Consider the following 26163-nt stretch of genomic DNA (forward strand, 5'->3'; position numbering starts at 1 on the left):
AATAAGCGGGGGCAGGTGGTCAGATCTATATTGGGATTTACTGCCCGTGTGGATCTGGCCACCTGAGGCGGTTGCCTTGTTTTTTCTCTTGCCTATTCTGAATCTCCTTGCCCATTAGCTTGGATGACAAAAAAAAAATAGTATTATGAGAGAGGGTGACACATTATCTCTAAACACACACCTCAACACCAATTGCTGGCTGAGCAAGTTTGAGATGCTCAGGCCCTCTCCCTTATTACTGAGGGCATCAGTGAGAGCTATTGATTACAATGTGAAGGGCAATAACCCAAAGTCTTGGATTTTTTTTAAAAAAGATGAGCATGTAAAATGCCACATGAATAATCACGGAGCCAGGGAGACACCATGCTATTCAATTCATTCATTCATTCTTTCATTAATAAAATTTATACACCGCTTGATTATAAAAGAAGGAAAACAAAAACAATACCCTCAAAGTGGTTTATAATGCTATTTCTGTTCCTAATTATTGTGAGGCTCTTTCGTAAGCCTCTTTGAGAGCTTATTTGGGCTTTAAAGCAGGATATACAAATATTATTAATTAGCTACACCACCCATGATGATCTTATGAGCCTGCTGCTTTCCCCCTTCAGTCTTCTCTGCTCTAAACCCAGGGCAATTCCCGGCCACTGTGGTTTTCAGTGAGATTGAATCACATGCCAGCAAATTGAGGTAGCACGTTCTCAAGAGCATATTAAGCTTTCACACCATTTGTAAAGTGTTTCCGTCATCCAAATGCTGAAGATTTCCACTCACTCGCACACATGAGAGGCTGCACAAGGATTCTGTTTCCACTCTGAATGGTTTCCTGGTGAAGTTACAAGATCTGTCTTTGCTAGTACAGTGGTACCTCAGGTTAAGTACTTAATTTGTTCTGGAGGTCTGTTCTTAACCTGAAACTGTTCTTAACCTGAAGCACCAGTTTAGCTAATGGGGCCTCCCGCTGCCGCTGCGCCGCTGCTGCACGATTTCTGTTCTTATCCTGAAGCAAAGTTCTCAATCCAAGGTAATATTTCTGGGTTAGTGGAGTCTGTAACCTGAAGCGTATGTAACCTGAAGCGTATGTAACATGAGGTACCACTGTACATATATTGGATTTACAAATGGATCTACTCTTTCAGATCTACTTTTAGAAACCCACCAGTTTAGCGCAAATGACATTTGACACTTGTGAAAACACCCTCTGCCATGACTCAGAGGCTAATCTGTTTTTATTGGGACCCCCAGAGTGAATGAAGAGGGATTTTCCCATTCACATTATGGTATAAGATACAATCCTATAACCTAGTGGTGTCCAAACCTTTTTCAAAGAGGGCCAGATTTGATGAAGTGAAGAGCTGTGAGGGCCAACCAGAGGGCCGACCAAAGTTGTTGACCTTTTTTTATAATTGAAGTTGTTGAGTCTTCATAGATTCAATAGGGCTTCTTTGTATTATGGGCTAGATCCACATACTTATATGTGAGAGCCATTCCCATTCAATACGGCTCCTAACATCTGAGCAAACACTTCTAGGAGTGTAACAGGGAATGTTCTAATGGTACTTTTAGACCAGGGGTCAGCATGCTTTTTTCAGCCATGGGCCAGTCCACCATCCCTCAGACCATGTGGTGGGCCGGACTATATTTTTTTGGGGGGAAATGAACGAATTCCTATGCACCACAAATAACCCAGACATGCATTTTAAATAAAAGCACACATTCTACTCATGCAAAAACACGCTGATTCCCGGACCATCCGTGGGCCGGATTGAGAAGGTGTTTGGGCCGCACCCAGCCCACAGGCCTTAGGTTGCCTAACCCTGTTTTAGACTGTCACTATTTTCCATCAGGATTTGGTCACATGCTGGCAAACTATAGTGGTGCAATGAAAGCTGACAGGGCAATCTTATTCAATTAGCTTGGATGGCTTTAAAAAGATGATGGGACAAAGTCATTGGATATGAGGCTATCAGTGACTACCAGCTACAACAGAGGCTCTGCTCTTCCTCCACGGCTGGGGCAGAAATACTTCTGAATACCAGTTGGTGGAACTTGCCAGAGGGGTGGGGGAGAGCTCTTGTGCTCAGGTCCTGTGTGTTGGCTTCCTACAGGCATCTGGTCATCTATTGTGAGAACAGAATGCTGGACTAGATGGGCCATAGGCCTGACCCAGCTGGCTCATCTTACATTCTTAACAAACCCAGTTGCCCAATAGACTGGACTTTTTCCAGTAAGGAAAAGGATGGAGAAATGCTCTGGAAAATGGGGCTCACCCTTGCTTTGGCGCAACCATCATCTAACCTCCACGTAAACAAATCAGAGTGGACACATATTAAATAGCCAGTGTCAGTCTAATCTCCCTGCAAAACAGATCAGGCCAAATGCTCAGCAAACAGGGTCTGGAAGTTCTCTCAAACATTTGTAGGCAAGATTCTGCAACTCAGGGATTGTTCAGATTGCCTTCACCTGCAGTTCCCCAGCTCTTCATAATCTACTTTTTGAGACAAGGCAAGCAGAATTCCACCCGTCAAGAGCCTATGCAGGTGGTAAAGCCCAGAGGAACCACCCCACCCCTCGGAAAAAGCAACAACCACAGAATGCCTTTTGAGCCGATTAGGGCCCTATCAAAGTGCAGAATCTTAAGGTTTCACTGCACGCTGTTGCTGATTTGCTCCTAAAGATGTTCCCCACTTCAGAATCTGCAAAGACAGGAACAAAAGGGTTTTTGCAGGGAGTGCACAGAGGCACATTCCGGCCGGCTAAGCCAGCCGCCGGCTCACCCTCCTTGGCTCGCAAAGCACCCAAAAAAAATCCTTATCATTAAGGGCTTAAGCTGCTTTTTATTTCGGAGACAAAAAGAATACTGTTTATGGGGCATCCAACACAAACCATCTGTAAACAGTTGCTTTGATGCGGGAGCCATGGCAAGCTCACCGGCCGCCTGGAGGCACATACCCACTGTGTCAGTCATGAAAGGAAGAATGTGAAGGTGTAGGCCAGGTCAGGCGGCAGCTCAGGGGGACGGGGTGGGGGTGGGACATCTGAAAGACCTCGGGCTTCCCAGTTAGCCTTTTCAAACAATTGCCCAGCTCCCAAATGCACTACTTTGAAAACCCCTCCATCATATGACCTTTCATACCCTGAGGCACCTCTGAGGCTAGGCCCAGGCTCAGTCCTTTGACCGATTTGACTTTAAACTCATGTTCTTGAAGGTTCATACGCCTAACTGTCAGTTGGAACAGCTACTCCCTCCCCTCCCTGTCCCACAAGTGGCATAGCTGCTGAACACTCCTGAATGCATGTGAGGGATCACATATTTGAATGCCTTTTCTACCTTTAAGAGCAGGAACCTCTCCCTCATGCAGAAAAATAGCATTTCAGGGAGAAGGCAAGATTTCTTGGCAGGCTAGCTTTCTTCAGGTGGGGTATGTGTGTTCTGTTATGGGAAGGATGCAAACAGGTGATTCTTGGAGTCCTAATTAACACAGATACCTCACCCCAAATGCACCTTTAAAAACTACAACGTTGTTCATCCTATGACCTTTTGTACTCTGGGGGCAGCTCTGCAGCTAGACCCAAACTCATTTCTTTGAAATATATTTTAAAAAATGAAAAAAAAATGTCCCGTAGCACCTTAGAGACCAACTAAGTTTGTTCTTGGTATAAGCTTTAATGTGCATGTACACTTCTTCAGATACCTTCATACCTTCAGATTCCTGTATTTCAGGGGGTTGTACCAAATGACCCTTATGGTCCTTTCCAACTCTATAATAATTCTACGAGGAGTTCCAAGGGCCAGACAGAGAAGCCACAAGGACCACAACTGGTCTCCCAGGCTTGAAGTGCCCCATCTCTGGTATAGGATCACAGCTCAGAAGGAACAGCAGCAGCAGAATTTACAAAACGCCTGAACAGGCAGGAAGATGTATGCACTGCGGAATAGAAAAGCCAGAAGAATAGAAAAGAAAGCCACAGATAAGATGGCGCCCAAACAATCATACAGATGGAGCCAAATTCCAGCTTTTCCCTGGAAGCATTTAGAACTAGGTCAAATGCAAGGGAGCCAATGGCTGCCCAGGTGGGCAGAGCTATGCTGGAAGATAGAAGTGCAATCCCACCAATTGGGAACCACTGCTCTAGGGGAACCTTAGTGGGCAGCTGGACAGAGCTCAGGAGGTTGCTAGTTCTAGGCCCACTTGCTCCTGACAGCTAGACAATCTCCAATCCACATTACAATTATATATAAAGAAATCAGAGGATATCAGTCGCAACACCTCTCTGGTCCAGCAGCATAACATGAGTAACAGACCTATGTGGCATTGCTCTCGCTCTCAGTCAGCATCCACCATTCTCCAACATCCTCAACTTATGAACTGTGTTAATTACACAAACCTGACCCTTCTATTAATACATGTATTTATGTCTGGGTAACACTCCAGATGCAGTGCTAAATTTAGGATAGTGCTGGTGGTTCCTCCACATAGGGAATAATAATAATAATAATAATAATAATAATAATAATAATAATACCACCAAGGTTGAAGCCCTAGCATCTCCAGGTAGGGCAGAGAGAGACCTCAGTCTGAAACACTGGAGACCTGCTGCCAGTCAGTGTAGACTACACCTAGCTAGATAGACCAAGGCTTCCTATGCACCTGGGAAGGGATATAGCTCAGTGGTAGAATATCGGCTTCATATGCAGAAAGTCCCAGGTTCAATCCCCAGCATCTCCAGGCAGGGCTGGGACAGACTTCAGTCTGAAACCCTGGACAGCTGCTACCAGTCAGTTTGGCCTGAGCTCTGGCCCAAGATAAGGTAACTTACTATATTCCTGATATACTGAGATTCAGCTATCCATAGCATACACACACACACACACACACACACACACACACGCTATCAACCCCTGCTTGGCTCTTTGGCCAAATGCAATTGCAGGCTTGCCTCTTCTGCATCCATCCCCAAACCCACCCTGTTTTACAAACCATGCATCTTAAAATAATTTATTCTGAGTTAAAAGACTTCCTTGACTACAGTCTCATAAAACTCTGTGCCCAAACAGCTCGCGCTTCATCTTTATTGTCACGTTGATGTCTTTATAAACTTATTCATGTGATCTATAGGGAAGGCAGAGCAGACAGCTCTGAATTTATGGGCCCATATAAAAGGCGTCTTATATTTAACAACTGCATTTAGCTGTGTTAACTGCAAGTCACAGTAATAAAGACCGGGCACGTTTTGATGCTAAATTAAAAAACGGGAAAGGGAGGGGTGAGGGAAGGAGAAACTTCCGCTACTCAATAATACATAGGCACTAGGTTTTTTTTATTACTCTTTAATATCATGATTTCCATTTAGTTTATAAATAATTGTAGCTAGCTAATGAAACGAAATCAAAACGGCCTCCAACCCATTCCCCCAGGGCAAACTAAACTCCCCCTTTTAAAGCTTCTTAATCGCAGCCCAGTTCCTACAAAATTAGCATAGTAATGGGCTTTAAATTGAGCCTCTTTGTTTTTTAATTAAGCTCCCAGCAGGTAAAAATAAAACAGATTATTGAAGAATATGCCAACCCTAATAGCCCGGAGCTCTTTTGACAATTAAAAAGATCCACGTTAACCCTTTTGGAGGAGGAAGCCTCCTTGATCATTAGCCATTTCTGAAACTCAGCTCTGCCCATCCATCTATCAATCGCAGAGCAATCTGTGTGCAGTCGGCAACAGACGGACAATCCCCGACGTTCTGCCCGCCCGCTCATCTCTTTATCCTTCATTTGCACTTAAGGCCAAGTTTCTGACGGTGGCTGGTACAGCCTAAGGGAGTTTTGGCAACATGCAGAACCTTGATTATTGAGTGATGAACTGAAGGATTTGTAAGTTTGTCAGTGGATTGTTAGCAGGGTGTCTGGGGCTGAGTGTGTGTGTGTGTGTGTGTGTGTGTGTGAGAGAGAGAGAGAGAGAGAGAGACTGCAGTCAGCTTAAAGACTGTGGGTGGATCCTGCAACTGACTGTTTTTTACAAGCTTCAACCAATTAAAAATTGGTAGATTTGTCAGCTAAAGCGTTTACTGCAATTATAATTTTATATATATATATATATATATATATATATATATATATATATATATATATAATGTTTTTCTTATAAAACCAGCCTTCGTCCATTAGTGCCCCAGGGCAATGCATAATTCAAGCAAAATTGAACAGAGCATCACTGAAAGAAATAAAACAACATCTTCAGAAAAAAAACAGTCAATCTAACTAATCAGCTTATAAAAAACCAATCAGTATCAGTCCTCAGAAATAAATAAATTAGGTTTCTAGCTTTTATGCTGTGGAAGCATCAGGCAGTGCTTCTGCACACACACAGTATTTCACTGCTCACAAAAGACCATTTTCTGATGTGTAGATCGTTCCAGCTGCTCTTTAAAATCCACTTCTCTTGGGCAAACTACTCTGCAAAGCACATTGACTCTCTTTATCCATATGCCAAATTCTTTAATTTTTTGTTCATCCAGCAGAAATTAAAGAAAGTGGTTTCTTCCAGGCTGCATCAAAAAAAGCAAGCTGCTCTTGTGGCTCCACTTCTGGCAACAAGAATCAGAGGCAGCTGGGCGGGGGGAACCATCCAAGACTGTTCCACATTAAAGAGAGGAGGATCAGGGGAAATGGGTGAGCAAAAATAAGGTAAGGAAAGCCCTCAGTGCAGCTAATCTTCCCTAGCAGTTTGGAGGGGAAGAGGCAGGGAATGTTAGCTTCCAAAAAAACAAAAGCTGGAGGTAAACAAAATAACATAAGAACATGGGGATCAGGCCCACCTAGTCCAGCCTCCTATTCTCACAGTGGAGGTAGAACTTAAGCTGAGTCCTTGCTGGATCAGGCCAATGGCCCATCTAATCCAGCATCCTGCACACACGGTGGCCAATGCCAATGCCCCGACGGGAATCCCATAAGCAGAACCTGAGCACAACAGCACTCGGCTCACTTGTGATTCTCAGCAACTGGCCTTCCGAGACATACTGCCTCTGAATTCATACATACATCTTATAATAAACAATCTTCCTTAGATACTTACATGGATGGCTTCTATTAATGTACAGTGGTACCTCGGGTTAAGAACTTAATTTGTTCCGGAGATCCGTTCTTAACCTGAAACTGTTCTTAACCTGAAGCACCACTTTAGCTAATGGGGCCTCCCACTGCCGCCGCACGATATATGTTCTCATCCTGAAGCAAAGTTCTTAACCCTATTTCTGGGTTAGCGGAGTCTGTAACCTGAAGCATATGTAAGCGGAGGTACCACTGTATATGGTTAAATTAAGTTCCACATCTCAGAGAACAATTAAAAGTGGTGTGTGTGCGCACGCTCAGACAAAAACAGAGTCCTGTTTATATTGAAAATAAAATACATGCATCCACTTTAAATTGTTTGATTGCAATGCTTCAATGAGCCATTTCTTAGGAAACGCATGGAATGCTTATTCCTTTATTGCAAATGGAGTCTTACACTGTCTACTCAGAAGGAAGTCCCACTGTATTCAATAGAGCTTACTCCCAAGTAACTGGGTAAAGACTGTGCAGCCTTACACTGCAATCTGAAGCATTTTTCTCAGAACTAAGTCCCACAGGATTTACTGTTTGGTATGTTCCTGATTATTCCCAGAGTTGTTGTTGTTGTTGTTGTTGTTGTTAATGATTATTATTACCTGCCTTTTTCGCTGACAGGAAAAGGAAGCTTACAGCTAGAATTCTATTTAATTCCATTTAACTGTTGAAAGTGTTCTACATGATCCCTTCCCTCACACATTTTCTCTTTACAACAATCCTGTGAGGTAGGTTAAGCTGAGAGGTTGTAATTGGCTCAAGGCATGACATCTATGTGTGCGGTGAGATCAAACGTGGGAGAAGCTTCCTGGTGTAGAATAGAACGCCTCTATTTCCATCAGAGAAATTTTGGAGGGTATGCAATTGTTGGCAAGCAAGCAAGGGGTTTTGATAGACTTGCCTAAGATCCAGACAAAGTGCTGCCTTTTGAAATTTCTCCCAGAGGTCAATTCTGCCTTTGAAATCCCAGGAAAATCCGGACGAATGACAGCCCTAAGATTAGCAAGAGTTACACTTTCCTAAAACCCTTCTTGTTCTTCCTCAAGCTTTACCTTTGCCTGAGGGGTCAGCCCAACGTTGCTAGGGCAAAAGAATTGCCAGCCTCCTGGTATGTTTGTGGCTTTCTTGGCTGCTAAGCAGACCCTTCAAATTAAGTGTCACTGGCTGAGCCGGTCTTCTAAGCTTTCTCACTCTTGGCATTTCACTGGAGGCCGGCTGGAGGATTCTACAAAATTCTGCAAGAGGTTCCAAGGAACAGTTGCCAAACAGGGGGGCGTGAGGGAGGGGAGCGGGTAGACAAGAGAGGCTGGAAGAATGAAAATAGCATTCGTTGTCCTGGCCACCAGTTCCCAAATCAACACCACCACCCATTCTTCCTCCACCCACATTAGTAAAGAGGACTGAACCAGTTAATCTAAATACTTCCCATGTAAAGAGCAAGACGGTAACAACACAGCAACATCAGGCAATTTTGAAATGATCCCTCCGCAGGTATTCAGATCCAAGAGGGACAATGCTGGACCAAAACCAGGAATCTGTGACGGTGCTTTTCAATGTGCTTCCCATAGAACAGTGTGGTGTTCCTTGGAGGATTGCGAGGGACTCCTCAAATAGAAGAACGGGGACAAATATTGGTGGAACAAAATAATAGCTTGGAGGTGGAGCATCTGTGTGCCTTGCCTTATGCAGAAGGTATCCCTTATTCTGTCCCCAGAACCTCTGTTTGTAAGGATCAGATAATAGCAGGTAATGTGAAAGTCTCCTGGCTGTGATAATGAAAAGCTGCTGCCAGTCAGAACAGGCAACACTGGCCTACATGGGCCAATTATTGACTCCATAGAACAGGGATGGGCAACCTTTCCAAGAAGGTACATACTCATCTACCTTGCATGCAGAAAGTCCCATGTTTGATCCCTGGCATCTCCAGGTAGGGAGAGACTCTTTTCTAAAATCGGGAAAGCTGCTGCTGGTTGGTGTAGACAACACTGAACTGGATGGACCAGTGGTCCAAATCATTATAATGCAGCTTCCTATGTTGGAGAAGGGCCATAGCTCAGTAGTTAGAGCATCAGCTTTGCATGCAGAAGGTCCCTGGTTTGATCCCTTCCATCTCAAAGGAGAGTTGGGAATATCCCATTTGAAATCCTGGCAAGCCACTGCCAGTCAGTGTAGGCACTACTGATATAAGAATTAGAGACCCAATGTGTATATTTTTTATTTTAATAATGTTTCCGTGTTTCACTTTTAATTGTATTGAACTTTTGGCTAGAATGTATTAGGCTTGATGTGTGCCTGCATTTTATGACTCCAACACTGCATTCCTTTCTGATCTGACCTTGAAAGTGGCACAAATGACCCTCCAGCACTGGAGTGGTTTTTTGTGTGTTTTTTTTAAAAAAACACACCTTGAAGCTTCCTGGAGAAAAGAAGAAGCAAGGGAAGATAGATAAAGGAAACAATGTCAACAGCCCAATGAAGGCTGCTTGCCAGAAGAACAGTGATGGAAGTATGACCTTTGAGACCAAATGGCCTGGATACATTTGGGGCACTCCGAAGCGATTGCAGGGGTGAAGATACCAATATGGAGCCACCTGTGACCTTTCCTGATGTACGAAGAGGGATGTTTATGTTTTTAAAATGTTTAGATGTTTTATTACTCTTTATGTGCTTTGCCTATAAAGCTCTTGTTCTAATTCTCCTCCAGGCAGGCTCCCTCTTACCTGGCGATTTGGCTTGAACAACCACATTAAGGTGAGCTCTGCTCTACTGCAATAGCTATAATAAATGCTGCATCCCTCCTGGATCCTGGACTTGAATTAATTTCCTTGGTTCCGTGTTTTGATTAAAAGGTAGTCCCTTGCCTGAGTAAGAACAAGGTGGTGTAGAAGGAAATCCTTACCACACTACTGAGCTAGATGGGCCCATAGTCTGATTTGGTATAATGTATGCTCCTTTTTGTAATCAAAGGCCACATTCTCTGGGGACCATCCCTTGGGGACAACATGCTGGTAGTGGGCGGAGCTTCCACTAAGCTATGGAAGGCCAACACTGGGCGGAGCCAGAGCCCCAAACCCCTTGTGCTAATTAATTCAGAGTAAAGATTAGAATTCCCAATGCCATGCAAGTCTCCTCAGAAGTAATCCAAAACTGATTTGCTGGGACTATTATCAAAGGAGTAAATTAGCAGGAACGAGGCCAGGAAAGCTGTTATTTCAGAAAGGAGGTGAAATATTCTTTTTTGAAACACTGGAGAGTAGCTGCCAGTCAATGTAGAGTAGACCATGGGTAGGCAAACTAAGGCCCAGGGGCCGGATGCAACCCAATCGCCTTCTCAATCCGGCCCACGGACAGTCTGGGAATCAGCATGTTTTTACATGAGTAGAATGTGTGCTTTTATTTAAAATGCATCTCTGGGTTCTTTGTGGGGCATAGGAATTTGTTCTCCCCCCCCCCCAAAAAAAAAATATAGTCTGGCCCACTGCAAGGTCTGAAGGACAGTGAACCGGCCCCCTGCTGAAAAGTTTTGCTGACCCCTGATGTAGACAATACCAATCCAGTCACGTCTCCTATATGTTGTCTATTTGGGGTCTATACTCTTGTGATTCTGAAACCAGTGAGGAGACAGGCTGTTATTAAGTAAATACAGCAAGGAAAGAAAAGTTCAGGGGTGACTCCAGTACGGTTGTCCACACACTATTTTAGAACTGGAACCTATGAGATTAATAACATTTTAGAGTGGAATAGTATCCTAGAGGCCATCTAGCCAAACGCTTCTGCTCAGCGCAAGATGCAACTACAACAGCATCCCTGAATTTATCCCTCCTTCCATCATGTCTTGTGGAGCCAGGTTGGTTGATGAACAGCAGGCCACTCATGATACAAAGCAGCCGTATATGGAGACAGATCAGTGGTCCATCTAGCTAAGTGTGGTCTACCCTAACTGGTAGTAAGTCTCCAGGGCTTCAGACAGGGGTCTCTCCCAGCCCTACCTGGGATTGAACCTGGGACCTTATGCTTGCAAAGCAGGTGCTCTACTACTGAGCTACAGCCTTTCCCAATGAAATTCATGTGCAAGCATGAATCTGAACTCAATGTCCAGAATTTTGACATCCACCCAGGTTTGCATGATCCTTTCCCCACCCCCCTCTTTCTCTACATTACTCCTTAAATATTACCCAGATATTGCCTTTCCCATTAAGCTTCTGTTGTTTTTCCTGGAAGTAATTACTTAAAACATTTCTACCCTGCTCTTCAGCTGAAAAAAGCATCCCAGAATAGCTTGGAAATGTCATTAAATAAAAGAGACCCTGCCCTTAGGTTTACAATTTGAAAGACATAACACAAAAGGAAAGGAGATTCGGATGGAATAGGGGGAAAGCAAACTCAGGCACTTAGTTACAGAGTTCTTGCAATGAGCAGCTACAATTGAACCATTTCAAGGAGAGCTGGGAGTCAAACATTGCTGGTCTTTCAGAGGCGATGCAGAGAGGCTTGGCCACCTCATTTCTCTCTCTCTCCTATAGCCTGACATGTCATTGTGGGACTGGAATGATGAGAGGAAATGCCATGTATGCCACCACCTTTTGCTCCTGGGAGGAACGGTAGGGATAGAAATCTGATAAATAAATCTGGTGTCCTCCAGATGCTTTAGGCTGCAGCTCCCATCAGCCTCAGCCAGCATTGCCTTCGTTGGAGGTTGTTAAGCAGAGGTTGGATGGCCATCTGTCATGGATGCCAGGGGGTTGGACTAAATGATCCTTAGGGTCCCTTCCAACTCTACAATGATTCTATGAATAGCTGCTGGAGATGACAGTTGGGAGGGGGTTGATGGAGCTGGTGTTTCAATAAAGCCGCTGGAGGGGCCATAGAATACCATCCATCTCCCTCTCCTACAGCCTGGTATAGATTGCAAGATCCTAGCGCACACCACATTTCCTCAGCATAAATCTGAGCCACCACCACCACCATCATCATTTTAAAAAGAATTCATTTGAGATCCAGTTTCTATTTTGCAACTGTTCCTTTCAGTTCCAGGGCAGGGCTGGACACCTCATTAGCACATCAGAAGAGTCTTGCTCGGCCAGACCAGTGGCCCATCTAGTCCAGCCTTCTGTTCTCACAATGGCCAGCCAGTTTCCTACATGAGGCCCACAAGTAAGAGCTGAGCATGACAGTAACTATCCTCACTTGACAAGCACACTGTCAGGGGCACAGCACAGCCACAAGAGATAGCAACCACTGATAGCCACATCTCCATGAATTTGTCTGATGCTCTTGCAACACAGGCACTTTCTGTGGCTAAGGCCACATCACATCTGCCTCACCTCTAACCATGCTTTGCTTGGTTCCCTTGAATTGCATCAAGATGCCCCCCGCCCCCATCTGTGCTGCTCGGTCGGGGGGGGGGAGCGCCTCCACCGTCTCCATGGTGACCTACGACTCACTGTGAGCCTTGTATCCAGCCAGCCTTGATGGCTGCCAAGAGGCACTATCCTTCAAAATGGACAGTGCAGCTGTCCAAATAGCATCTGTGTACCTGTGGTGGGAGAGGCCTCTGTGTTTACTCGGACCAACAGAACACACAATAGTAGTTCTTCCCAATTTCATCACTGTGGCTGGCTTTCCATGGCTTGCTTGGAAGTCCCCAAGGGATCTGTGGAAAAGCATTGTTCCCTGGCAAACATTAGCTGTCATCCAACCAGCGGAGACAGTTTCCACCTGGATCTCTCTTTTCCCCCAAACCCATCCCCCGCTTGCCCGATGTCCTTATAATTTCTGTTGCCCAGCACACAGGAGGGCATGGGAATCTGCTGCTTTCACCACCCACTCCACCTCACCCCACCCTGCTCTCAAAGCGTATAGGTACACAGGAAGCTCCCTTATACTGTGTCAGATAATTGGTCCATCAAGCTCAGTACTGTTGACATTGCCTGGTAGCAGCTCTCCATGGTTTCAGGCAAAGGACATTCCCAAACCAACCTGGAGATGCTGAGGATCGAACCTGGGACCTTCTGCAGGGGAGAAACTAGGCTTTATTTCACCAGGTCAAAGACCCAGTTTGGCACTCCCACCCCCAAGCATTTGTGTACACACCAGGGGTGCCGACTTGCCCCCCCCCACATTGGGGGTGTGCAGCATGTACCGTGCCATGTGACATGTCCCTCCCCCACCTGGCATGTGAGCACTTGTGTGCTGTGCAGGAATCCTGCCCCCACCATGCTGGCTCTCGTGTGCCAGGTGGGGAAAGGGGAGAATGGCCCTATACCCGGTGCTGCTGGTACACACACACACACACACACACACACACACACACAGAGGCTGGGAGCCTCAATGACACACCTTTGGAGGCTTCACTCAGATCAAAGAAACCTGGCTAGCCCTCCCCCCCCCCCAATGGCTCTGCTTTCTGCGTGCAGAGCAGGTGCTTTATCACTAAACTATGGAAGGAACAATACAGGAAAGACACCACTCAATAAATGCTTCAGCCCTTTGGTTCAAATACTTGAATGTGCAATATAAGCTAGTCACAGTAGTGGTAGGGAAGGCTTGGGGAACTTGTGGCCCTCTGAATGTTGCTGGACTACAACTTCCATCATCCTTGACCATTGGTCTGGCCAGCTGGGCTGATGGGAGCTGAAGTCCAGGAACATCTGGAGGGCCACAGGTTCCTCACTCCTGAGGCAGGCCTTCTCTATTCATGTGATGATGTAATAAGGGTAGAAAGACACGATCTAAGATGGGTCAGATTCTTGCTTTGGGGATGTCAAACAAATGCCAAATTCCTATGAGGAAGTTCCCTTTGGCACTTGCCCTTTTGCAGTTGTACTTCCACAGCTTCCTGCATGTGAGGGATAACATATACTGTTAAAGTCTAAGGAATCTTTGCCTCTTGTCTCTCAGCTCACAGTCAGAACCACAGTTTGTCTTTGCCTAGCACAAAGGGCTAGCATGGTCAAGCACCTGCAGAGGACCCACACTCCATCAGGGGACCCACTGATAAAACACCCCCTTGCACCTGCTCCTCCTAGTCACTGCTGCAGGCTGCTTGTCAAACCCACATCTCACTCTGGCCCAGGGAGACACAGAGCAAACAACCAGCCATTGTGGTGGTTCTCCAACCAACCCAGAGGAATGAACACCACTGTTCCAAGTTTGCCGCAGGTTGACCAGAGAGATACACAGGCTCAGGGGTCTAAGAAAAAGCTTGACCTTCCCCTTGCTCTGATTTCCTGGATCACATCAATATGAAAAGAGAAGAAATGAAAACATGGGCTTCCTGATTCCTGGCAACCTCCTTCTCTGCTTTAACATCTCTCTGGGCCCTAGATATTCAATTTGGCCTTATTGCTGATAGATGCGCTGGCATCCTTCATGACATTATTCTCCACAATGCAATAAAATAATGTTGTGTCAAAGGAGGTCGAAGAGTCGTTCTTCTGGAAGAGATGTCCTATTAATCTAGGCCCATTGGCGGTAGCCACAGAGGGCCATCCATTTACCGGGATCAGCCCACAGAACTGCTTGAATCTCACAAACAGGAGAAGCCAAGGGCAAGACACAGGAGCTTTTGGTATTTATCTCCAGAGTCTCTGAGGCTACTGCTGTGCACTGCTCCGCGACATACCAAGAGGAGGGTCACCCACCTGATGGCTGCCATTTTGTCTTTATACCATTCAGATGATCAGATGGAGGAAGTGAGATGTGACAAACTGGGAGGTGCCACAGCTCAGGGGTAGAACACTGTGCCAAAGGTCACAGAATCCTAGAGGGACCCTGAAGGTCCTGTTGTCTTTCCCTCTGCCAATGCAGGAATTCTGATTCTATGGCATCCCTGATAGGTTGGCCATCCAGTCCCTGCTTAAAAACCTCTAATGAAGAAGAGCCTGCACCTCCTGTGACAGTCTATGCCACTGTCAAATGACTTGTACCATCAGGGAATTCAGTTGAAATCCCTCTCCTCCCCCCCCCCCGGAATCCTAGGAACTCTAGTTCATGAAGGGTGCTGGTAATTCTATCTCTCTGAGGAGCAAATGACAATTCGTAGGATTCTTTTGGCAGAAGTCAAGTGCTTTAAACATATGGTGCATGAATTGCCAAGTGCACATACTAGAAATTATGAAATGCTCCTTGTGTATTCCAGGTGAAGATGACCATCAGCATCAGAGGTAGCACACAAGTCACCTTTCTGAGAAGCTTGCCATCCATTATAGTCTACTCATGGAAGATCTCCTGAAAGGCTTCTGATGATGGCCCAGGGCCCCCCAGTTTGAAAAACACTTTGCAGAGGGAAGCAACTTGTAGGCTTCTTTAAAAGGAGAGCATCCTCTCCTGATTAGTGGAAGAACACCTGCTTGTGCATGCAAGAGATACCAATTCATATTTTGCCTTCTCTTGCTAAAAGTGATGGGGAAGGAAACTCTTTCTTCTGAAGACCCTGGAAAGCCACTGCCAGTCAGAGAAGGCAATATTGAGTTGGATGAGGGAATCTCGGACCCTGGGGCCAAATGTAGCCCTCCAGGCCTCTTGATCTGGCCCTTGGACTCTCTCCAAACTACACCCCTCTTCCGGCAACACCCCATACCAACCCTGCTTTGCACTCTCCTTGAGCGTTTTTGCCTGGCTGAGAGGTGGCCTTGAACTTTGATCACTCCTTTTGCTTGCCTGGATGGAAAGCAGAGAGGGGTGTGTGGAAGTGTGTGTATAGGAACTATTGTACGAAGAGGTAAGTATGCATTAATTGCCCTGCTCACTTTTGCCTCTGGTCCCACCCACTGCTGCCATGTACGGTAAAATGTACCTGGAAGGTTTCCCCAAAGGGAATGCCCTTGGGTGGAAAAAGGTTCCCCACCCATTGAGCTAGATGGAAGGACCGTCTGACTCAATGCACTGGCAACTTCATACATTCTATCAAAACCATGTCAGTTGAGCAGAGGGCCTGCTGACAGCTCTTAACATTCCATCCCCACCCACTCCTCTCTCAAAACAACAGGAACAAGCATAATTAGAATCATGTTTAAGGGCTGAGTGGCATACATATTCTTGACTTCCTCTGCTTTTCCCTCCTGCTATTTATGAATGGGAATGACGAGGGTGTGGAATTGTCAACAGAACCCTGTCACAACTGTTCAAAACCTGTCAAATGCATCCTTGTGCCAATTAAAGGGTGAAAAAGAATGGGTAGAAATGGGTTGTTTTTTTACTGGGAGTACTGAAGGGTACACTGTAAAGGCACCTTTTTCTCCTAGAAGAAAAGTACTGGTGGAAAGGAACTAGGAAGCTGCCTTATACAGAGTCACATCATTAGTCCATTTAGCCCAGTACTGTAAACCCTAACCGGCAGAGGCTCTGGAGTTTCAGGCAAAAAAACTGTGTATAAGGCAGAAACTCTGCCACTAAGCTCCAGTTCTTCTCCCTAGTTGAGGTGGAGCTTCAGAAAGGCTATCTAGCCCTAGACACATTAAAACCTTCCGGGCATCTTTAGACTCCATTGGCTCAAATTGCTCACTTTCCTGCCCCTTTGTCAATATCAGTGCAAGTTGCCACTACAGCCTTTCAAGCTGAATGAATCCCTCAATCTTCTTTGGCTAACTGCCAGCATTAAAAGTATGATATATTTAATTCAAAACATACTAGCTAAAGTCTTTAAGTGAGTTGACTGTGATAAAGAAACAGATTTCTCTCTTTTGGGTGGGGGGAGATGTTTTGCCTGCAGTTCATCTCATAGAAAATGATTTTTCTGGACATCTTTTATTTCTTGACAAGGATTTTTTTTTTTTTTACTAACAAATGGCAGGCCAGGGTGGGAGTCTCTCTCTCTCTCTCTCTCTCTCTCTCTCTCTCTCTCTCTCTCTCTCCTCATCCTTTTATCCCCACTTGTTTTGCTCTGTTTAAGATCTAGCCCTGGGGTAGTCAACCTTTTTATACCTACCACCCACTAATGCATCTTTCTTGATGGTAAAATTTCCTTTCTGCCCACCAGTGCTCAATGGGAGAAGGATTCAGCTTGTGCCGTAGAACCCCCTGCCGCCCACCTAGAATCCTGAAACACCCACTAGTGGGCGGTTGGAACCAAGTTGACAACCCCTGATCTAGCCTGAATAATTCTAGTCAGCTAAAAACCTTCAGCTCAGAAGAAAATAAAAAGAAAAGTCTGGCTAGATCAGAGCACAAGGTCAGTCTCAGATATGGGGGAAACTCTGGCCCTCCATTAGCCCCAACAAATATGGCCAGTGGCCAGAGATGATGGGAACTGGAGTTCATCAGCATCTGGAGGACCACATCTGTTTTATTTAGTCCAGCATCTTGCTTCCCACAGTGATTGACCAGATGCCTTGAAGTGTGAACTGGCAAGAGTTACAAGGGCCAGAGAAGCTTGGAGCCACATTTTGGCCCTGGGCTGGAAACTTTCCATCATGTAGCAGTGAGTTCTATAACCTGACTGTGCCTTGATTCTTTCCTTTTCTCTGTCCTGAATGCCCTGTCAAATTAATTAAAAGACCCTGAATTCCTGTATTACATAAAAGAGAGAGATACTATCTCTCTCCACTTTTCCTTCCCATGTATAATTTTATAAGTGTATTTCTATAGAAGCAGTTCTAAATTACTTGCTTTTAAAATAACCTCCAAGCAGTGTACAATGTAATATATATATATATATATATATATGCAGGTTTTGGTGTCCTCGGGTGTCTTCCCGTGTAAAAGTTGGGGTGTCTAGGCGACGTTTCGACGAGGTCTCACTCGTCATCTTCAGGCTGGAGCTTTCGGCTTCTTGTTACTGGAACAGAGCGGGATCTCAATGTTTGAGTTCCTATAAATACTGTAGAGGGGGTGTGGTGTCTAGCCTCCAATGTTCTGGGCAGAAGAAAAAACTTCCTCTCTTTTCCAACACATGAAAGGAGGACACCAAAACCTGCATTCCTGTACCCGTGAAAATCTACGAAAGCATATATATATATATATATATATATATATGATGTGAATCCACCATCATAAGACTTACGACAAAGCTCAGTTCTCCACTAGACTGAGAAACCTTTTCTAAGTACCGTATTTTTCGCTTTATAAGACACACCAGACCATAAGATGCACCTAGTTTTGGGGGAAGGAAAACAAGAAAAAAAATATTCTGAATCTCAGAAGGCAGAACAAGAGGGATCGCTGCACAGCAAAAGCAGCGATCCCTCTTGCTGTTCTGGCTTCTGGGATAGCTGCGCAGCCTGCATTCGCTCCATAAGACGCACACACATTTCCCCTTACTTTTTAGGAGGCAAAAAGTGAGTCTTATAGAGCAAAAAATACGGTACTCATGAAAATTTATGAGCATCTAATGCCAATTTCTCCTAAGATACATGTTTGTATGCAATTTTGCCCAATATACACATTTTTTTACAAAGCTATTTCTCCTAAAATTATACATTTTGTATTTTGTATGTTATCTTCTAGAATCATAGAACTATTGAATAATATACACATTTTTATTGACACTATACCCCAGTGTATGTATTTTTAGACACCCTACTTGGTTAGAGAACTGCACAGCAAAATTCAGAGAAGTGTGAGTTTTAAAGAATGGTTGCATTTCTATCGATGTATCATTTTGGAAAGTGTTAATCAGTTAGCTTCACTTTGAAATGCAAAACAATAAAATCTGCCCCCACCCCCAATCCCTAGCCTGAAGTCACCGTCATACCCTGAGTTTCTGATGTAGAAATGCTCTTTCCCTTTTTTCAGACAAATCTAGCATTTTAAGTCACCCTGGGCAATATATGTTCATGTTATTTCATTTCAGCTTTCTGAAATGGGAGATAGATAGAACCTTTTGTCTGATTCAGAAGCAGATGTTGTCAGAATACAGCTCCCGTTGTCCTTAACCATTGACTCTGTTAGCTGGGGCTGATGGGAGTTCAAGTCCCACCACATCTGGAGTGCCACAGGTTTCCCTATTCCTGGTATAAAGTATAATCTTCCCCACTCTCTGGCCCCAAACACTAAATACAGCCTATGAGCATACAGGTTATATGTGCTTATACTCTCTATAGGGTGTCCCCTTACAAATAAAGAGAACTAAAGAGGACATGGATTTGCATAAAGCTTGCTTATGCTAATTTACAAGCAAAGATGCAAATTTGGACAAGATTTCTGTCACTTAAATGACAATGTAATACATCTTGCCCCAGTCCAGACTGCAACCAGGTGACCCAAATGCCTGCTCAGCTGGCAGCCCCGGCTCACTAACCGAAATGACACTAACATGACACAAAAGGAAAAGGGATTGGGAGGAAGAAGGGAATAAAGCAAACTTGGGCATTATTTCTTAGTTACCACCATACATGACCACCCTACATCTCAGCACAGTGAGGTGGCCTAGATCCAGCTGACCTGTGTGCCTGATCAGCATACTCTCCAGTTAATAACTCTGCTCTCCTTTCAGCTGTTCAAATAGAGAACTCCTCTCAATAGAGGGCTGTCCTATGCAAAGCAGGGGTGCATGAACATTGTAGCACCATAGCCATTTTATCTGTATCTGTTTCCCACTCCATATACCCTCCATTTCCTTCTTTTAAAATGCAGGCATTTCAAGCAGGTACTATTAACGTGTGTGTGTGTGTGTGTGTGTGTGCGCGTGCGCGTGCACGTGCACATGTGTGTGGGGGGGGAGAGTGGCATCCCCTGAGCTAGACACATTTGTTATAATGCAGTTTAGCAAACACAGCTGCATTTGCAGGCACTTTGCACCTGTTCTAATGCATGCAATCATTTGGGGGGGGGGGTAGATCCTGCAATGACCGCTCCCTTCTGTGTGCATTCATTGCAACAGCTTTTGAACCCCTCAGGAAAAGGCTTTAATGCACAACAATGTACCTGGGTCCCAAGTCAGGAAAGGCAGAGCATTGTGTACATAGAATATGATGCAGCAGGATTTCCCAGAAGTTGCAACCCTGATTCTGTCTCAGACATCCACAGTCCCTTTAATTGCCACACACACACACACACACACACCCCTTAAACTTGCCCTGCTACAAAAACGACATCTTTATGGTATATGCCATGTGTATGAAAGACAGGCTGAAACTAGGCTTTGGGGGGTGGCGGGATACCTCCCACATATAACTGATTGTAAATTCTTGGGCACCAGGTAATAACCTACTGGTTAGACGTATTGGGTCTGTTCCATCCAAGTCAATTTAAAATGAGTCAGACCAGAGACAGTACCATAAAGTGTTTCATACTTGTGGAGAGATATTTAACTATTGTTTCCTTAGGAAAAAAAATCTAATAGCTTGCTTCGTTTAATCACTGTCAGATGTGGCTCAACGTTGGAAGTGGCAGCTTCCTTATGATGCTAAACTGCTTTTAATCAGGAATCTTGGATGTATCTCAAGCTACATCTCAGGACTGGCGGGGGTTGGGGGGCATTGTCCTAGGCAAGAAGATTTTAAAAATCAAAACAATGATTTTTTAAGGCACAAAATAAAAAGGAGGGAAAATTTAGAGGGTGGAGGGAACTATCAGGAATCAAAATCAGCTTTCATCTTTTCTTTGTCTCTCTCCCACTTTCATAAATAAATATGACATCTGTTCCTTTAAAGGGCTGGGACAGGAATTTCTGGTCTGGATGGGAATACAGATCTAGAGCTTAAAGCTCCTTCGCATCAATCGGCTGTGGATATTAATTGGAGACGGCGCAGAGCCTTCTTGCTGGTGAAGGCTTGTTTGCGAATGCCTCTGTACCGAGAAATTGCCTCCATGAAAAGTTCAGCCTCCCAGCTATGTTATTTGACTTAACTCTGACTCTAAAGAGGCAATCAATAGCCTCCTCTCTCCCCACCCCAAGCTCTTTTCACCCCTCCTTCTGATGTGTAATTAAATAGACGCAGAGGATAATCCCACCTCCGAAAAGCTGGAGAAAAGCTGGTGTCAAGGCAGGATCTGAAGTGGCCTCCTTAATCGAAAATGACCGTCCATTCTCTGTGTACATCATGATTTGATTGGGGATCTCCCCCCACTCCCGCCCCATAAGCTGGCAGGATATTAGACCGGCTTTTGTAGGGATGATGACCCAGCTGCTGTTTAATGAAGAATTCCACTTCTCGGAGCTGAGGGCAAAGGGAAGAAAGTGACCCTTGCATCTTAAAGGACGTTGCTATTTTTCAAAAGATACAGGATTAAAGGCCTGGTGGGTTTTGTTTTTTACGAATGCTGTGTCTGGGGAACCCTTGCCTGCCCTTTACCACCTCCACAATTTATTTGGATGTTTTCGTTGTCTTTGGAGATATTGGCACAGAGCGGGATGTTTGGACAGGATTTAATTAGGTGAAATCAGGCCCAGATTATTGTTGGGATTATATACACAGCAAATCTCTGTGTCTGAGAGACAGGGCGGGGAGAGGGTATTCAAGCCACATCCCTAATAAGAAAATCAGGGAGGGATTGGGCCAGCTTTTATGAGATAATGGGCACTCAAGGAGCCTGATCTTATGAGAGGGCTGGGTGCCCCCCCCCAACGCAATGGGAACAATGTGGAATTGCAGCCTGGGAAGGTGGGAGGGAAGACATGAAGTGAACTGAGTGGCAGGGAGGCTGAAGAACTTATTAAAATGTGAATAACTAAGTAAAAACGATGGAAAATGAATTTACGAAAACCACAGATGTGTCCCATTTTCTACATTTTTCCGCAATCAGTTGTCTCTATACTGCTTAACCAGAAAAGATAAAGCACCACCTCGTTAACACAGGGGGGTCAGCTAAGTCCCTTGATCTGACTCTTGAAACTCTTTGCCAGGCCACACCCCTCTCCCTAGGCCACACCCCTTACTTGCACCTCAAGTGTTTTTTGCACCCCTTCAGTAACAGAAGCTAATGGAGATGCAGGCTATCTGAGTAAAAAACTGTGTTCCTTGGGCAGCAAAATCCATACACTATAAGGGAGTCCAGGGCGGTCCTCCAGTTACAACATTATCTTCTGAGAAAATGTAGATTTTCTTTTTCTGACCTCTCCACTTCCTTGCCTAGAAAAAGAAGGCTGCCCTGCAGCATTTTCTCCAGGTAATATTTTTAATGGCAGCTGTCATCTTTACACTCAGTACTGACGACACTGACTGGCAGCAGCTGTCCAGGATTTCAGGCTGGAGTTTGCCCCAGCCCTACCTGGAGATGCCCTTGCCGATTGAACCTGGGACCTTCTGCATTCAGGAAGGATGCTCTACCTTCCAGGTGCAATGAAGTTAGAGCAGATGTATGAATGGAAAGCAAAAAGGTGTGAACCTTAGGAACCTAAGAAGAGTCCTCAGGTCAGTGGCCCATCTAGTCCAGCGTTCCACGGCCAGCCAAAAGCCCATGGGAAACACTTATGTGTGTTGGTCCCCTATTGCACCTGGGTTTCAACCAACAGAGTGAAGGTGAGCTCAGCTTGTCAGTAGCAGAGGTGAGAAATTATTCAGCAAGGTTTTCCTTGCTCTACATCACAGGCTTTACAGGGAATACTTTGTACGGAGAGAGCTGCGAGCTGAAGGATGGCAGAAACCTTCTGTTGCCATGTGGTCTCTGTCAAAATATTGGCCGCCTATAAGCTCTACCTGGCAGACTAGCAAAGATAGCAAACAGGAAGGGGCCTCTTTTTTAAAAAGGTAATCAAAATACGCTGTAAAATTCCGCACATTGGTCTTGCAAAGAACCAATATGAGTGCACCAAATCCTTGCTATTGTTTCCTAAAGGCAAAAGTTCTTCTGGAATGTTTTTCAGGTAACACCATCAAGGCCCAGCTTAATCAATGTTGCAGCAGCTGATGCTATAAGCTGGCCACTAAAATAGAAAAGAAAAAAAGAAAAGAAAAAGAGGAACATAGCAAGTTGGCCAAGATTCTAGTGAACGTGGTCCTGAATAAAGAGCTGGTTTTAAACAGGAACCTAGGAAGCTAACTTATACCAAGTCAAACCCATCAGTCAATTTAGTTCAGTATTGCCTACACTGGTTGGCAACAGTTCGATGGATTTCAGAAGGGAGGTCTCCTCCAACCGGGAGATGGTGGGGATTGTACTTGAGAACTTCCGAATACAAGATGGATATTCTACTGCTGAGCTATGGTCCTCCCACATAAATAACGGGGCATATAGGAAATCTGCTTATATTTAGTCAGACCATTGGTCCATCTAGCTCAGTATTCTTGACACTGACTGGCAGCAACTCTCCAGGGTATGGGGCAGGTAATATTCCCAGCCCTACCTGGAGATGCCATTGGGGAATGAACCTGGGGTTTTTCCACTGCAAAGCAGATGTTCTACCTCTGAGCTAAGTCCCTTCCCCAAAACATAAATTAAGATTCTAGTCCTCATAGTTCTAGATAAAGGGCTGAATTAAATAGGGCCTTCCCTGTGCAAGGCAGATGCTCTACCACTGAGCTATGGCCCCTCCCAAAAAGAATAAATGCATCACTCAAAAAAGAGGAGACAAGCGAGTGCGTGAAGTGTTCTTATGCTAATATGTATAGATGCACATTTAAAGGGGGGAATGATAATTTAAATAGAAGTACAATCCATCTCACCCTGGTGGGGAGCAAAACCATGACCGGGCGAATGGTGTGCTTGCTCAGTCTACTGTCCAGGGGATAATGGTTGCTGGGGAACTCTGAGAGGCCCCCCTACTCATCACTCGTCCCTTCTTAGCGGGCTTTATCATTAAACCAGATTTGGAATGGGCAGCTCTTTAAACAGAGGACTGTCCTCTCTAAAGGAGGGCATGAGGACACCTGTGAGACAGCACGGACACCAACTTGCATGCCACAATGGATGGAAGGACAGTGGGCTATCCATATATTAACATCTATAAAAACGTTTGTGCCATTTTTCAAGCTAGCGGTATGATTTCACACAGAGAAAGGGAGAGACACAGGCACACCACTTCCAGTTTGTTCACTGAGGTAGATAAATCCATGATGAACATGGAGTCAGAGAGGGGGAGAGGGAGAGGGAGAGAGCAGTGTGTGGGTGTAAGAAAAAACTGTTTAACCTGTGAACATGAAAGCCCCAATGTTCTCCAGATTACAACGGAGATTAGCAAAAGGGGGGAAAATATTTGAATTTCTGGTCAGCGGGAGGCTTGAAAAGGGGACAAAGTGCAGATTGGCAGGTGTTAGGAAGGCCCCCCCCGCCCCCCGCTTCCCCTCAAAGAGAGGGGGGGGGGGCGAGAGAGACAGAGAGACCAACAGAGCCAGCTTTTGTGGTCCCAAGTTGTGCCTGCAAAACAAATATGTCTTTCACTTTGAAGAGCCAAGAAGGAATTTGCCACCATTGCCATGGCAACCTGCTAGGTCCGAAGACCAAAACCCACAGCTGCTACTTGGAACCTTAACTCCACACATCTCTCCATACAGATCCAAGCCTTGAGTGGCTTTTTGGTAATTAAAGGGAAGGCAACTTCCAAAAAAACATGGAGGATGGAATGAATTGGCGGAGAGCGGGGAGATGACAACAATAAAGTTTAAAAGGTGGGGGTTCTACCAGGAGGTGGTATATAAAGCACCAAGCAAGCAAACACTTCTGTGTTTTGAAAGTCACCATCGACACCCACTTTCATGGGCCTTGCCAGCTGCAGCTTATGGGATTCTGAGTCCATCAACATCTGAAGGGTACACCAGTTCCCTTTTCCTGATTTAAAGCATATCAAAAATAAAAAAGAGCATGAAACATAATGACAGTCAACATTCTCCAGTACCAATGCTATCAATATTATTTCCAGTGGCATTCCTCACATGACAAGAAGGTGCTCAGTGTTCCAGCAGAAGTCTTTAGAGAGAGTGGCCTTATACAAATTAGTACAGTGGTACCTCGGGTTACATACGCTTCACGTTACAGACTCCGCTAACCCAGAAATAGTACCTCGGGTTAAGAACTTTGATTCAGGTAGAGATCAGAAATTGCACGGCGGCAGCGGGAGGCCCCATTAGCTAAAGTGGTGTTTCAGGTTAAGAACAATTTCAGGTTAAGAATGGACCTCTGGAACGAATTAAGTTCTTAACCCGAAGTACCACTGTAGAGGAGAATAATACCTGTAGCTAAAGTCCTGATAACTATGTTCTACCTCCACTTCAGGAGGAAGTATGCTTCTGAATGCCAGCTGCTAGCATCTGCAGGAGGGGAAAGTTGCTCTTGCGCTCAGGTCCTTCTTCCAAGCAGCCCATCATGGGGCACCTGGTTTACTCTGCCCTGTGGGAACAGAGTGCTGCACTGGATGAAGCACTTGCCTGATCCATCAGGGCACTTCTTGCATGATTACAATAGGGAGGGTGATATTTTTAAATCCTGATGAAAATTCATCAGCATTTTAGTGTGAATTTCTCCTAATATGCACATATTTGTATGCAAGTCTGCCAAATATAAAACATTTTTACAAAGCAATTTGACCTAACACATTTTTCTTCTCTGTTTTCATGAATATTGGGCATTTCTATGCACATTTTACCCTAGTATGTGCAGCTTTGTAAACATTACTTGGCTGGAGACCTCCCCTGCAAATCTCAGAGAAGCGTGAATTTCAAAGGGTAGCTGTGCTCCGGTTCATGTACTGTTTTGCAAAGTGAGAATTAGGTAGGTAGGTCTGCCTTTAAACATGAGCAGAATCAAATTTCTCCCCCATCCCTAGTCAGGGGTAAACCACTATCATGCTTTCCAGAGGTTGTTGGGACTACAATGTCCATAATCCCTGACCGTTAGCCAGGCTGGCTGGGGTTGATGGGAGTTGGAGTCCAGCTGCACCTTGGTGGCATGGCATGCCTGTGGTGTGTAGTAATCAGGGTGGAACTAATGAAGCTTAGGTTTCAGGGCCCCTAATCCCAAAGGGGCCCCATAAGCAACTTTAGTCCACATTGCTTAAAAACATTTCGGTCTATTAGACCCCATTTGAGTGACACACCTCAAATTGATGATTTTTTGTTGTATATTTTTCTACAATTCCAAAGTTTGAGAGTCAGTAGCACAGATGTTGTAAAGCTGTGGTGATCTGTCATGGAACAACCCCATTGAAGAGGTTAACAGTGGTTACCCAGAGCTCGTTGCTGGTTGTGGAG

At 45.0% G+C, this 26163-nt stretch overlaps 1 protein-coding gene and 1 long non-coding RNA gene across 5 annotated transcripts in view; one reads left to right on the forward strand and one right to left on the reverse strand.

The window, feature by feature from the left end:
• Positions 1 to 26163, reverse strand: part of LMX1B (LIM homeobox transcription factor 1 beta) — a 165145-nt gene that overhangs the window by 46470 nt on the left and 92512 nt on the right. The window lies entirely within an intron of this gene.
• Positions 1469 to 26163, forward strand: part of LOC310836266 — a 221257-nt gene continuing 196562 nt past the window's right edge. The window contains exon 1 of the long non-coding RNA XR_014559977.1: positions 1469 to 1806. This is a non-coding gene — a long non-coding RNA (uncharacterized lncRNA). The remainder of the gene's footprint in view (positions 1807 to 26163) is intronic.

This window comes from Podarcis gaigeae (genome assembly GCF_964106915.1).
Source record: "Podarcis gaigeae genome assembly, chromosome: Z".
In the NCBI taxonomy this organism is placed as follows: Eukaryota; Metazoa; Chordata; class Lepidosauria; order Squamata; family Lacertidae; genus Podarcis; species Podarcis gaigeae.